This window comes from Styela clava, chromosome 11, assembly GCF_964204865.1.
Source record: "Styela clava chromosome 11, kaStyClav1.hap1.2, whole genome shotgun sequence".
Lineage (NCBI taxonomy): Eukaryota > Metazoa > Chordata > Ascidiacea > Stolidobranchia > Styelidae > Styela > Styela clava.
In genome coordinates, this window is record NC_135260.1 from 4,687,658 (window position 1) to 4,703,336 (window position 15,679).

Here is a 15,679-nt window from a genome sequence, read left to right on the forward strand (position 1 = left end):
AATAGGCTTTACTCCGTCACAATTGTGCCTGTTTGTTTTGATTTGAATATGTGTCAAATCAATCAAAACAATGAATGGGGAATAGAATTAGTGAAATGCCCTGCCCAACTGATTTTTGATAAGTTAAAGGAATTATAGTTATTGAGAAGCTATGAATGATGACTAAATTTACCGTACATTTGGTGTAATTTATAAAAAATCTATCGAAAATAAAATTGCATTTTACCAATAAAGAAATATATCTTACTGATCTAGTCTTTATAAAACTCGTTATCAAATAAAAATGTTTTGTGGAATGTATAAAAGAGATAACGAGTTGATCAAACAATCAGTATTGTTGTTTTGTGCCCATGACGGTAGGCATTGTGTCCTGGCTCCTCCATATCTGATGGTTTACTTTGCGGAAACGTATCTTTCGACATGCCCATCCAAACCATGGCGCCAGAGACGCCTCAGATAAAATAGGCGTGACTGATGACCCAATGGTGACCTATTTCTTCAAATGAGTTGTTGAAGCAAAAATATTAAGTTAAGTTGGGCCGCTCAAAACGGGAATCTCCACCCGGTTCCGTATCCCAGCTCACCGGAAATTATAAAAAAAAAACGAAACCCGTTTGATAACCGGAACCGGATTCAATAATAATTTTGACTACGACTTTCTCTGTAACAGTTAACTCTCTGCGCGACCAAGTACATACCCTTCTTTGCGTGGTTAACCCATATGCATAAATCACGGCTATTGTCAGGCTAGAAGCATTAAACTTCAACTCTAGACACCGAGACGACCAAATTTGGTAGGTTTGCTAGGTACAAATCTACACAAACTACAAAATCCAACCTCCTAATGAACCATTGCTACCAGATCCAAGTCAAATTTTAAGAATATAAAAATTACGAATTTTAGATTAGCCAGTTATTTAAGGTTTATTTATACAGTTTTACTTTTATTCCAGTTCAATTTTAATGGGTATACAGTATTAGATATTTTTTAAATCAAATATTGACAAGAGCCCCCATTTTTGCAGGTTAATTGAAATATACACTATTCCTTTCCTGGTAATGCACCGTACCACCCACAGTAGATGCCATTAACACCAAAGAGAAGCAATTCCTCATTTATGTCAGTTATTAGCACAAAAAAAACATTAAATCACTTTTCATTTTATAGTAATCGCAATCCGAATAATGTAATTTTACAAGAATGATGTATTTGTCATGTAGCAGACTGTTTCACTGTTAGCGTTCAATAAAATAAGGTGGTTGTACAAAAATTTGTTTATGTGTTCTATAATCAATTAAGTGTAATTAGAGTTCTGAATTCACTTCAAAAAGATATTATTTTAACTTGTCTTTGCTCCATTCATTTTCAAAAACATCAATTCATCATCCACCCACTTCCATATCTTGGGGGATTACTTGCTCCTAAAGCTGATATAACCCAGTCTTTACTTGTGAGATTAAAACCAGACCTAAAGATTAACTTTTGCCACCGCCACCCCAAATTTTAAGGAGAGAACTTTGTTGAATTAGATTCTTTAGGCGCTTGGTATACAAGGTATTAGTCTAGTATTACATTTACTGATTTGGCATAATGCGATAGATCAAAAGTATTAACTTTGGGAAATATTATATCAAAAGCTGATAAGAACGAACAATATCAAGGGTTTGTACTTATTTACCAACATGATTGAAACCACAAGTCAATAAGTGCCTTACCGATGAAGTAATACATATACCACTGAAGTATTCGTACATATAAGACCAGCACTTTAGTGTAATAAGAATACATACGCCTAATACTTGTATAAGGTTTTTTTTAAACAAGAAAAATGAAGCTGAAAACGTGATGTTTTTTTATCGTCGAAATACCCTTCGAAACGCCACAGGCATTGGCGACTTATCCGTACACGCTCTCGAAAGCTGTAGCGTAATGCTTGTGTCGAACCAAACCAAAACACTATGCACGAGCGAGCGGTAGTTTATTCATGATCTTACCAAAAAAGTTTCATTTTTTTATTATTTTTTCACCTATATTGATTCGAAAATGTGAAAAAATTCGAGTTGAAATTTGAATATGAGCTGGCTTCGGTGGCCTAAATTCTTCATTTATTTGGTGATAATACCACGGAAAAGTTCATTTCTTTGCTAATATATGGACCCACTTTTTCAGGTATGAGACACACAATTGTTTTTTTTTGCCTGATACTTCAAATAAAATTTTCAAAAAGGGATTTGCTTAAAAGCAAACTGAAAACCGACTTATTTATAAAGCCTTTATTTACCTCTGATATACTCTAATACTTTGGCTGCACAGCATTGAACTTTTGGAGTAAACGATGCCATGGTGTAGATTTTCATATTCGTTTTAGGTGCTAAGCATGTACAGTAATATCGCAGTATTCATGAATCGAATTGGTCATGACACTAATTTTCGTAAATAAAGGAAATTTCCAGTTAGGGTATTCAATAATATTACCATTTAATAAAGGGCGAAAAAAACATACGGGGGATGTCGCAAAGTTGGGGAACGAAAGAGATAGTCTAATTTATCCAGGTGTGTTTTGATTCCGGGGCATGCTTTTATGACAGAATTTCGTCCTTGAAAAAACGCGTTCTCCGCCTTATCAAGACCTGTATTAGTCATTATTTATTTGGGATTTGGAGTTTCAAACGTATAGTTTTATTTTTTTAGTAGGATAATTTGACCGCATTATTTATATAAATATTAAGAGTGATATCGTATCATTCAATAGGGTTAAAAAAAATTATATACTTTTAACACTACCTTTACTTTAGTGTTACTTCGTTTTTCGATCAGATTCTTACTACAGCTTCGAGAGGATGGAGTATTTTAGGTTTGCAATACTACTTGGCTGTTAAGACTTTTTGTTTTTTACCCCGTGGTACAGCAGTCAATCATTTTTTTCTGCAGAAAAAAAGAGTAATAATTTAGTCAATATTAACATTGATATTAGTTATTAGTATAGTACTACTCATTGACCTATAAAATTAACTATTTTAAAGCCCAAGCATTTATAATACTTGAAAAATTTAAAAAAGTTCTAAAGATATAATTCATCATCTCATCCAAGAAGATGTGAATTGACCTTGTCGGGCCTCAATCGGTATTACCAATTTTTCATTATTCTATATAATATCACTTTATTTATGTTAACCTTAATCGAAATCCAAGGTATTTTACAAGCCTTATATTGACAAAGTATGACGTTTCAATAGATCTTGGGTTGTAGCCGACTTCAATAGCAGTTCCCAAATAAAATAAGATTTTAATCGCTATATTTGACTGTTTTACTCAAACGTTAAAAGTTCATTTGTCTGGGTTTTGTGTATTTTCACTACGACGATACGATCAGGGTGTGAATACACGGTGATTGCATTGATTCTGCAACAAAACGTGATGATTGTTATCAGTTTAAAACATATTTGAATTTGACTTCAGCGGGGGATCAAGGAACATTAAACACACACTTGAAATTATTACTGATGTCAGTGAATTCATTGTGAATATTATGGCAATTCAATGATAAAAAAAGAAAGGAAATTTTACTGCGATGGAATGCAATGTAAGGGTTTGATTAATATAAACTTACTCAACACAAATTGGCATACATTTACATAGAGTTAATGGAACCATTATAGATAATTATGGGGATAACAATAGAGGAAGGCATGATAATATACTAGACTATAACCTTCTTGTACCGTTTACTAACCACCAGCTTGACAAAACAATAGCGGCGGAATTAAACCTACGTGGGGCGCTATTTTTCAACATGGGCAAATTTTTGGGTTGAAATGACGTGTCGCACGTATGAATACGGATAAATATAATGTCCTTCTTATAGAGAGTTCTGTGTTTGTCCACTAAAAATTCGTGATACAGAATTTACAACAACAACGTGAACATCGCAAGCTGTTGGAGTTTAAAATTTAGTAGATATTAAAGAATTTGATAGTAAGTAAATTGTCTCATATCATTAAAAATATTTACTTCACCAAATTATGTCACAAAAGAGCAACGTTGAACAAATCTCAGTGTTATGTGTAGAATTTAATAAACTTGTCTTACTTACTAATCTTATAGAACCGAAGAACTAATATATTGCAAAAACAAAATCTAGATTTTTATTTTGAAAGTATATCTTTAAAATTTTACAAAATGGAGTATATTGACAATAGCGGCAAAATAAATTAACGCGAAAAAGTGTTTTGGAAGAGAGAGAGTTAAGACGAAATTTTCACACTTGAGTACATTAATCGATGCATCTTAATTGGCTTCATTTTTTCTGTTGTTTTTTCAACATTATCTGTGAAAGCATTGCTCTGTTGCGTGCTCCAATGAATTCCCGCCACCTGGGGATAATTGAGACAAATAGGTTGCACATTTTAGCGCCAAAATTAACATTTTATTGGATGTTATAACATACATGGTTAAAGTGAAAAAGCACAATACATACTTGTACCATGGTTGATATTATAGGAAAATTTTCATCGCTTCATGCCGTAAAATTTTGCCTTTAAATGAAAAGACTGTTTGTTGTGTTCTAAAAATGTTGACTAAATAGAAAGATCTGACTGATTAGGTCAGTTCACACTGCTTTCTAATATGGTTTGAAAGCAAACTTGGTGAAATAATAATTAATCTTCGGTAAAAATGAAAAATTGCCAAAGAATGACGCCTTGAAAATTATCAGACAAATTTTGCTTTTCAACCCATGGATCTTAAGAAAGCTCTATGCAAATTGAATATTCAGTATGGATATATATAATTAGGAATGAAGAGTTCGTATGAATAATTTCATTTGTTGATGACATATTTTGTTTTAAATGGCAGCCATTTTTATATTCTTTCACTCACGTTTTGACCAAGCATTTACGGAATTTGTTATTAAAGTAATAAATTAATATTGAGTTTTTACTTCATGTACAACAGAACAGTTCCATGTTTTTTGCATTATATTTTCATGTGACAGTTTTCTAGATTTAAACACGAAAAGCTATTTCGCAAAGTGCTCTATATATTCATACTGATGAAAAATTAAATAAATATTGTTATTTCAAGCAGTGACAGACAATTTTTGTGCAGAAAATTTATGCCGAATTTACCTTAAGTACAGATTAAAAAAAAAATAAAAAATATACAAAAAATGGAAACAAATCCATTTTTTCTGATGTTCATCACATCCTCATTTCAAATTTACTTTTTCTGAAATATTATTTTTTAAAACCTCTATCTTAAATGATATCATACCTCAAAAAGTTTTGTTGTCTTAATCATATCTTTTAATTAATAGACGGTTTTCACTCACTGACCACATTAGTGTTGCTAATTGTCGATGCAATTAGTAAAAGTAATTTATCGCACCATTAATGTTCTTGGATGTATAGCGATAGCTTTTCTCTCCAGATATTTTTCTTTCAGTCGAGAAAAATGGTAGTGAAAGAAATTAAAGAAATGGTCGAAATGCCACGGCAATTGATATCGTTGTTTTGTTTCGTTTTCTAAATTCGCCAATATATTGAACGCCATGGTGCTTTCACAAACGGCAATGAGTAAACGATAAAATTTTTAGCATGGCTGAAGATTATTTTTTATCTTTTATCTTCAGTTTGTTTCTAACAAGTTTCGCGTATTAAAATGGATCAAATCGAATAAAATCTTTGTGTTATCTGACTTGATTCCTTTTTTAAATACTTCATATTTTTCTATAGCCCTTATGTAACCAACTTATATAAAAATGAAATTTTCCGACAAGTTGTCATGGGTTTAATTATGTATTTATACCTACATTCCCTTTGCAATTTTTCCTTCCACTTAGTAGTCTGGTTGCTTTCTCTTTGTTTTCGTTCCTGAATTTTGACTTTGCTGTATGATCTGTAATATTAACAGAAGATATATTATAATAAGTTCACCAAAATACCCGGAAAAATCTATTAAAATATAATATATAGTCTATTAATGTTGGTCAAATAACGAAATATCAATAATTATCTTATTTATCATAACCCTGAGGCATCAATCAGCTGATGGGATAAAATTAGGGAAAGTAATAGAGGTTATATGCTTGAAATTGTTGTATTCTTCCAAGCCCTATTGGAACACTGTGGTTTTTCAACCTCATGGATACCACACATATAAGTGATGATAAAGAGAATAATATTGCTGATTTGCTATCTAGTAAAATGTCTATACATAAAAATCTGAGGTTTTGTGGTCTTCTAAGCTCACATTTGGTCATTCTGCATGTATAGAATTTTTTTTATATTATAAGTAAATTTATTAGTGTAATTGAACAACTTGAAACTGTTCATGATTACTGAACCCCTTCGTATGTAAAGTTTATACAAATTTATGAGGTTTTTAAATAAGGTGCAGCAACCTTAGCCAAACCCCTGTTATTTGCATGATAAATTTGTTTTGCGATTAGTATACATCAATGTAGAATATAATAAACAGAACTCTGCAGTTCGTTGTTGTATAAATAGATGAGTTGTTTAAAAATTAACCACAAATATCCTTTTAAGCCAAGTTCAGACCGTTATTGTCACGTCAACATGTTTATGAAATGAGGGTCTTAAATTAGCCATGTCTATATGAAAAAATTTTCTCTAATGTCTCCACAAGTTTAATTTGACAAATTGTTCAATCCATTTGTTGTCTTTTGTACTCTAAACCAAAATAAATGCTGCTTGATGTTTTGTTGCTACTCATATGTGATTGCCCATTTGCAATTCAATTACATATTGGAAATTTAATACAGAACACTGATAATGTTTAAAACATCATGGTCCCGATTCGTTGAATCTTGGTTATAATGAAAGATATTGACTGAACTTTAAGATATCAGATTTAAATGATGATAGTTTAAACTTCGCTGAAACGACGCTATTCATTTCAACAATTATTCAATTGGTTTTGGATGGAAAATCAAAATATTAAAAGAATTTTAAACGTTCAACCTGAAAATTAGTTAAAATTCTGACTTGTTTTTCTATTCCAATATTTGTTTCATACCAAATAAACATTTGTAATACTTGTGAATCCGACTTATTATATTTTAACCATATTTTATATCCCTCTTGTAAAATGTTTTTATAGCACATTGATAAAATAACACATTAATCAGCTTTGTGATGACATCATCAAATTTTTGTATCACGTCACCGTGTACAAGTGATAAGACCACTTCTTTATTTTACAAAATGTTGTTGTAACTCTGACAGGTTACGTTGACAAATATGTCTGATAACTGGTGATTCAGCCACTTGTCTGTGACGATATGTGGGTGACCGACTTTTACCGGTTGGTTACTTTTAATCAGTGTTCACTTTGGCATATTTTGAGCAAATACTACTAAAGTAAGATTAGTGTTGTCAATACTTCAGAAGTGTATTGGGCACTTTGTAATTTTGATACTTCTTGGTACACACTCCTAAAGAATAAAATTTTCAGATGGCTCTATTTTCTATCAGCTTTCAGTAAACATGATAGTTGCTTATCCCGAACATTTTTTATTCGTTTACATTTGCGTTAAAAACTCTAAAATTTCATTTCGATTTAGCCCATGAACTCCATGAAAAAGTAAAAAATCACAATATAATGTTAAAAGAAAAGAATGAAACGCGATATAGCTGCGATTAGGTATATCAGACATTTAGCCTGGTTATGATCGTTTTTGTGTACGAAACAATCTCGTATTGATTAAATGCGAATATATTATAGAACTTATTCCCCGAATCATTTTCAAAAAAATGATAATTTAGCATTCCTGGTAGCACTTATATGCTTGGATGAGCTTCCACAAAAAGAGTTCAATTTATCCTTCCTTTATCGTATTATGTTCTTTCAAACTAAAGGGAGCCCTGAAGCTGATAGTTAGAAATTTGCTTGTTGTTGAGATGCTACAGTGGATCGTTGTTGAGAGTTTACGAAACACGAGAAGTCCACTTAAAAGGGAGGTTTAATTGCTCTCGTAAACTGTGAAAAAATAGATAGATTTTGCTATTTCCTAAAGTCACTGCTAAGCTTCATTGGTAAAAATTCGTATTCAAATAAAGACAAGGATAGATAGACGATAACTTGTGCCTAAAGACCATTCCAACAGTTACTCATTTATGATTGAGTACACAGTTTGTGGTATACTGAAGTTAATCAATGTTGTCTAAATTCAATTTAAATTTTTGCGTTTTTATCTAGGCCGAAAAAAATGCGGGAAAGCCGATCAAAAGATAAACACATACGAGTGAATATCTATGAAGCGTGAAGTGGTGAAGAATTTGTTTAACTGAATGAATCATTGCTCCCACATAGGTTACGAGTTTAGGAGAAATTTACTGCAAGCTACATTCTATTCAATTTTTCCATATTTAGTCTTGGTTGGCTAAAATGTCAGCTGTTGTTTTAATAATATTTTTAATGTTCATTTTACCAATGTTAATCTAAAGAACACAATGTTTTTATGGGGCACATTATAATTCGATAACCGATTAAATTGAAGGAATGGTTTTTCATATACTTGTATGTAACTTTTCACCACTATTTCTGTCTAAATTAAGTATTTCTCAATATGATATTGTGTGAGATAGGAAGGGATGTATTATAGCCTCACAACAACATAAAGGTTTTGCTCCTTTTCCACTTCATATTTGCATATATTTTGAATTTCTACAATATAATTTCGATATTTCAAAACGAAATTTACGTCAGCAAACATGAAACGACAGATGGGTGAACGGGAAAGTTGAAATCTCAACATGTTTGACATACCTTCATTGTTGTTTGACATCGCACCAACGTCACGCTTGAATGCAGGAAGCTTGTTGTGGTTCATGTCGACCATCTGGCATATTTTCAATTGCGACTCCTGGAATAATAAATATTGAACATTAAAATGGCATAGGTTACAATACTTGTTAAACTGTCATGTGTAAGATTCTTTCCGGTTCCTAACATTAATCATAGCTCATTAACTTGGCTCGGCTTAATTCTATCGACCAATGGAAGTAAAAAAAAATATATCAGTTTGATTGTTCGATTGTAAACGTAAATCCAGTGTACAGATCTTATAATAGGCTTACAAAATCATTGTTTAGTTTTGTGGAAGATCTCTTGCCCTAGTTATAAGGCCTTTGTGATATTTCAGAAAAATATCAAGTGCCTGATTAGGTCTGAGTTTAGATCAGGGCCTTCATAAAATGCCATAACTTCTGGAAGGCTCATATATACACTCCCACCGTAGAATATAATTCCAACGTTCTGCTTTTACTATATAAAAGTTCGGTTTCTGACTCGGGACCTAATAGAGTGACCAACAACTCATATTTCCGGAATCAATAAAAATGAAAAAATGCTATTCTCCAAATAAAGCAATTGCTTGACTAACAGTGATACAATATGTTTTCATGTCATTATATCCATATCAAATTACTCAGGCAATGTTCAAATTCATTAAATGTTTTAATTAATGAAGTTTGATTTGAATTTGGTCAGTTTAATTGAATATCGTTGATTGATTGGTGGACAGAATGATGAAAACTTTATGACATAATAAAGCTCTTTATCAAATTACAAAAGCGCGGGAAATGAAATTTATAGATATTCAATACACGGATTATATATCACTAAACCTATTTGATTAAAAGAATCTGTTTTCTCAATAACAGGTTACTTTAATTACATTAAACTTATATTAAATTCAAAATCTAGTTAAAATAAGACATTCTTTGTAGTTTATTTTTCAACAATCTATTTGCATCGGTCAGTCTGATTGACCTTTGATTTTCAATGAGCCATAGAGTTGGAGTGAAGCTGGATTTCAAGCCTCGTGACCTTATATATATATATGGTCATATTGCCAATGAGAAAATAGCTTGAAGAAAATAAATTATTGCTCGTTCAGTAGCTCATTAATATGCTCTATATTTTATACTTCATAATTTGCTATATCTGATGACTCATATTGCGACTGATAAAATGTTGTTTTTGCAGTTTGTAATTCATAATATTCTCTTTGTGTTATATTTGTTTGCTTTTTCTATGTACCATTGATATAAGATACAATCATTTATCATACATTTTATTAACAATATTTTATTCTTTAATTGGAAAAAAATTATTATTCTTTGCCAAATTTTGTTGATATTTTCCCTCCATCTCGCCCTGCCACCTATTGCAAATTACTTTGGCACTACTGATGCGTAAAACCATAAACCAAATATTATCATCAAATAATAATCAATTCCATAATTGTTAGAATCATAATTGATTTGTTGATCAAGCTGAAAATTAAGAGATAAGAGCAAGATTAAATTCCCAATAAAAAAAAATCCCAGAATTTACGGAGTATTAGCGTGTATTTAGACAGCATTATAGGTGCTGAAATGAGGATTCATTTTTAAGCATATTTTAATCTGTTAAATCAAAAGGAAATGAATTCCATCGACTTATTGAACTGGAATGAGATGAGTCTGAACGAAGTCTTATTTAGTAATTGATTTGATAGCGATGTAATCTGGTAAGTTTAGTGAAAAACAGGCGTTAAGCAAGTTGATTTATATCGAATTAAATATGTCTGAGAAACAACAAATATTCGAGTGTACCGGATATGGCTACATTGAAGACCTTCATTCACGGCGCAGAAACTGTTTTATATAGCTTTTCAAACAGCCCTTCGCATTACTTACGAATCGCATGGTGTCGAATACTGTATATTACGTAACATTTCGTATATACATAGAGTATAAAGCCTGATAGGAAAATAGAGTTTCTTCATTTGACAAGTTCTATACTTAAAAAATAAATCTTCACTCCCTCCTACTTCCTAACAATGTTATTGACTGATATGAATAAAAACCCATTTTGATATATCTTCAGCCTACTGCGTATAATACTACAAGCTTTTTTTTGCATAGATTTGGTTTAAGCGACAAAATTAAGATTGAATTGGTAAATGGGAGCTAAAACCTTTACTTTATTTACTGAATACATTTATATTAAAATATGCAAAGTACTCACTCAATGGTAGGAAAATGGGAATCTAGAAACCAGTGAAATTTCAATGAATAAAAAAAATATCAAATTAGATAAGGCCAAGCTCAGTTAACTCCAATAAAGTTGGGTTTACTTCTAAATTTTCAATTACCCTCAAAGTTAGGAGATTCCGTGTCACGACACGCATGACAGAATTAGTAATGGTATGATTATGTCTCGGTAACGTGATAGTAACATCAGTAATAACATCAATAAATATGACAGGAAACATCGAACGCACGCTTACACCCTGTATTTAAATTTTCACACGCTTGCTAACAAAACGCAAAATTGGCTCAGCTCCAGAAGTTTTTGGAAATCACGCGCGACCAGGATTTAGGTTTAAGTTACTAAGACTTTCCTAAGGATCGAAAAAGTCTTTAAAAAGGATTAACTTTCTTTTCAGGGTCGGTTGCTTCTGAGTGTTTGTCCTAGTTTGTTTGTCTTTAGCTTACGTGTAAGATAATCTATCTTTAATCCTAATCCGAGTAAAGTTAAACCTAAGGAATTCAAAGAAATAACGATAAAATGAAGCGAATTCACTGATTTGTCAGGAAACGCGCGGCTTTTTATGGACGGTTGTATATAAATAGAAGTGTGTGACTTCGATAAATCACAGAGTCCGTATTTATGCGTAATATTTGACATGAAACATTTATTACCGCTGAATTTTTTGAAATTTGGAATTTTTCTGATTCAAAAATTGTGTGAAGCAAATAATTGGCTTTTTATATCGTTTACAGAGTCTGTATTTGTGTGTAATATTTGACGTAACATCTTCATTACTGTGTCCCTCGATAAATGACAATTAATAGTTATATTGTTAAGATGTCGACTGATTAGAGTAATAGAAAAATATTAAAATTTGTTTATTTCTTAGATTTAAAAAGTGTGTGAAGAAACAATTGTTTTCAAAACAAAACGTAAATACGATTTTATTTCATTTCACTGTTATTGTGGACTAAATTATATGCTAGTTTATTTCTTTATCTTGGTGAAGCTTGATATTCACCGCAGAAAAGAAAACCATCAAAAAATATTTTGTTTTTCAAAACAAAAAATAAATACAATTTTATTTCAATTCACTGTTATCGTGGACTTAAATATATGCTAGTTTATTTCTTTATCTTGATGAACTTTCATATTCACCGCAGAAAATAAAAACATTGAAAAATATTTTGTTTGGTGCTTGGTAAGATATCTGCACTCAATACCAATAGTTTACATAGCCCCCTTTTTATTGAAAAATATGAGCCTGTTTTTGTTAATTCGAAGTTGCGTCAAGTTTTTGTATATGGAGCTGGAGTTTGTGGATTACAAACTTGATGAATTCAAGTTTCAAAAGTATGTGGATGTTCAAAATCCTATGAATTTTTTAAAAAAATTTTTGTCCGTATCCCTAAATATGGTCGCAAATATCAGTGACTTAACATCATTTGTAGAGCGACAAAACGATAGTTTTGTGTACCTGCCCTCATCATCAAAATCCACGTCTATTTGAAGTCCAGGCCTGAAGTGGGTGCTTTTTAGATGAAACCATATATTCAACTCTATTTCTGACCTATTTTATAAAAGACAGCTAAATAGTTTTAAACGTGAAAGACATTGAAACGTAGATTTGGACCATTTACCGTCTCTATTTCTGCCAAAACGGAATCATAAAAAATTTTATTTACTAAATATGCTTTTTGCAATTCCAAACAATAGTAAGAAATATTTTCAAAGGGGCACGCTGAAATTATTCTATGTTTTCCAATATTTCATGCAACAAGGCTCGCGTGAGAAGCTATTATTGATACAAACGTGATAAAATGAGTTTCGGATGCAGTAAATTACTTTTCACATTTAGAAAGTCAAGAACAATTAACCTGTTCCAAACGGTTCAGTAACGTCGTTTGTTTAGTGAGAAAACAGCCCTTTAAGGAAAAGGCGTAAAATTACTTATTTTGTAAAATAATTCAAGAGTTTGTACACACGGTCGTAATTTTTTATACGGTGAGGCTCAAGCCTGTCTCCCATTCATTATATATAAAAAGTTATAGAAGAGTTTACTCTTGTGACAAAAATATTCAGTACATGGTCGTTGTCACAAGGCTCGGAACAATTCAAGTCAAAACTGTCAGGAAAGGACTCGAGGAAACAACCATCAACAAGAAAAATCCATTACGTCATCATTGAAATATATTCTATCGCACAGTTACTAATTCAATTTCTTCATTAAAACTTGAATTCAATTTTGATAAATATTTATATTTACTCATGATAAAGATTTGTTCTTTCTGAAACTTGAGATTCTGCTATCAATTTATTTTTCATTTTAAGTGAAATTCAAGCATTTAGATTTTCTAACAACGGTAAATTCATTACAAATATTTAATAGTTTTTGTTGTAAGAGTGAAGTGAGGGGAAGAGCGAATATCAGCAAGAATTTTAATTAGAATATAAGGTGACTTTTATTTGAACAAGATTAAAACAAATGGCAAGTATTGCAGACTTTGTAATGTACTTGTATTTTTGTTTTTCATTTATAAATAATTCACGCTTCTGTTTCAAAAATTAGGTTGCGCCAATGCGCCAGGAACTTCAAAGTTTCCTGTATAGCTCAATCAATCTCTGTCAAAATTTTCAAAATTATTATACAGAAAAATGTTTTTTTTATTTTTTATTTTAAAAGTCCCCTGGTGACTTGGACTGGACTGTTGAGACCAGAGATGGAATTCAAACTACAACCCATTGGTCATCGATTTTCCAACCGCGCACAATTACATTACAATTTGTTTTTACATTCAACAGTTTCAACCAATTATTATACACAACTCATTGCAACTGAATTGGTGTCAAATGAAGCTGTCAAGTTAATGAGACGACAAGGGGTCAACAATGCCAGTGTTATGGTAACTTTGATTCTGTTACTTTATGAAGCTCAAGGTTCGGTCAATAATATGGCTCTATTTTGCATCACAAAATTCAAGTAATATTACTTATGAACACTTAAAAAACTTCTTAATCTTTCATACTGGGTTTTGTAAATATAGTAGAGAAAATAGTATTCCAGCAACTTTTTGCTGGAATAATTATATCATTCCGACTCGTCTTTGATCAACAAATTGTATATTAAATAATTTCTATAACTCCTAAATTTTAGTTAATCATATGCTTATTTATCAAAATGATAGATTTGTATTTTACGGCATTAAATGTCACCAGCGACCTAATGTGACAAAATCTAGTTTTGTGAGAAAACGCTCGTTGTTTTTTTAGTCCGAGACTGTAGGATGAACTCACAAGAGTGGGGGTGTGACATCATTAGCAATGTTTTGATCGACGGAAGAACGGGCTATATCAACAATGATAAATTATTTGGATGTTATTAGCATAACTGTGGATCTACAATATCCTTCTTCTATAAAGCTTTGCTCCAAAACAATCACAAAACCACTAAAGACCAAAACGATTAACCCTATAACCATAGTTCAACGATTTATTCTCGCACCTTGCCTTTCAACAACCATTCTTGTCACTATACCATACTGAATTCATCGTATTGGAAAAGATATATTGGACAATATGTCAAAGGCCGACTATTTTTAATTCATGGACAGTTAATTTGGTTGACAGGGCGTGAGTGCATCTTCCGACTCTCGTTTCCCCCTTCCTTATATCGTCAATAAGGCGATGAATTTGTATAGAATTTATAATCGTAGATCCTTCATATTGTTTCTGAAGAAATTTTTCAGTTTGACACGTGGCGATACGTGCATGATTTTCATTGTAACTAGTGAATAAAAATTTCAAGAATAAGTTTCTTTCGTATCGAACCCACTGAGTACATGTTTTTATAAAAGATATTTATGGCACAGCCAAATCTACATTAACATGACGGAGACCCAGGGCTCCGTGAGAGAAACCTCGGGGCTTCCCGAGCTATTCGTTTATTCGTTTACCAATGCGGTAATTCAAATACAGTAATATTACCTATAAGTTCCAATGGATTTTGCAATATTTCAATTACTGCCTTGTTTTCACATTTCGACACTACATTATCAATATGTTTGTCAATGGTCGAATTTGCGGCGTTTCGTAAATAATAGTTGACATCTTCAAAAGTTTGACAACCTCTGGTTTAACATTTAGAACAAAAACTACAGACGATAAATCCTCCTGAAACCTACCACTCATTGAATTGTACATTTAGACCGGATAACGTATAGTGTTTAGCACGGTTTACCTGACTATTTTGTTTTTTTACAGTGTAAAAGGGTGGAACAAAATAGCTCTATAATAGTCTTTATGGCATTGTCTCTAATAAGGTTCAGGCAAGCATTCATTGCACTCCTTTTTAGAATTTGTGGATGAAATGTCCGTGCGTTAAAATTTACATTCTGCGCTGGTGAAAATTTTAAATTGAAAGTTTGTGAACGTGCGGATCACGGCCTGAATATTCAAAATATTTTGTTCGTGTACATCCTATCGCAATAAAAATATATTTCAATACAAATAGTATGATTTTATAGTTATGTAGTTTAAAACCGTTACATATTTCCTTGAGTTGATTTTGTAAAAAAAGTATGTTGTATCAAACTGATTGGCTAACAAAGGAAATTAGGTTTGAAAAATCGTTCATCGCAC

The 15,679-nt window shown here is 31.7% G+C and overlaps 1 long non-coding RNA gene across 6 annotated transcripts in view; it reads right to left on the minus strand.

Annotated features, from left to right (window-relative positions):
• LOC120348177 (uncharacterized) overlaps positions 1 to 15,679 on the minus strand; it is a 55,874-nt gene that overhangs the window by 7,694 nt on the left and 32,501 nt on the right. For 3 of the 6 annotated variants that reach the window (XR_013479154.1, XR_013479153.1, XR_013479151.1), the window contains 3 exons: positions 8,789 to 8,885; positions 5,811 to 5,896; positions 2,786 to 2,926 (listed from right to left, as the gene is read on the minus strand). This is a non-coding gene — a long non-coding RNA (uncharacterized LOC120348177). Of the gene's footprint in view, positions 1 to 2,165; positions 2,927 to 5,810; positions 5,897 to 8,788; positions 8,886 to 15,679 lie in introns of those variants that run through there. The other 3 variants (XR_013479156.1, XR_013479155.1, XR_013479152.1) reach the window with 2 other exon arrangements.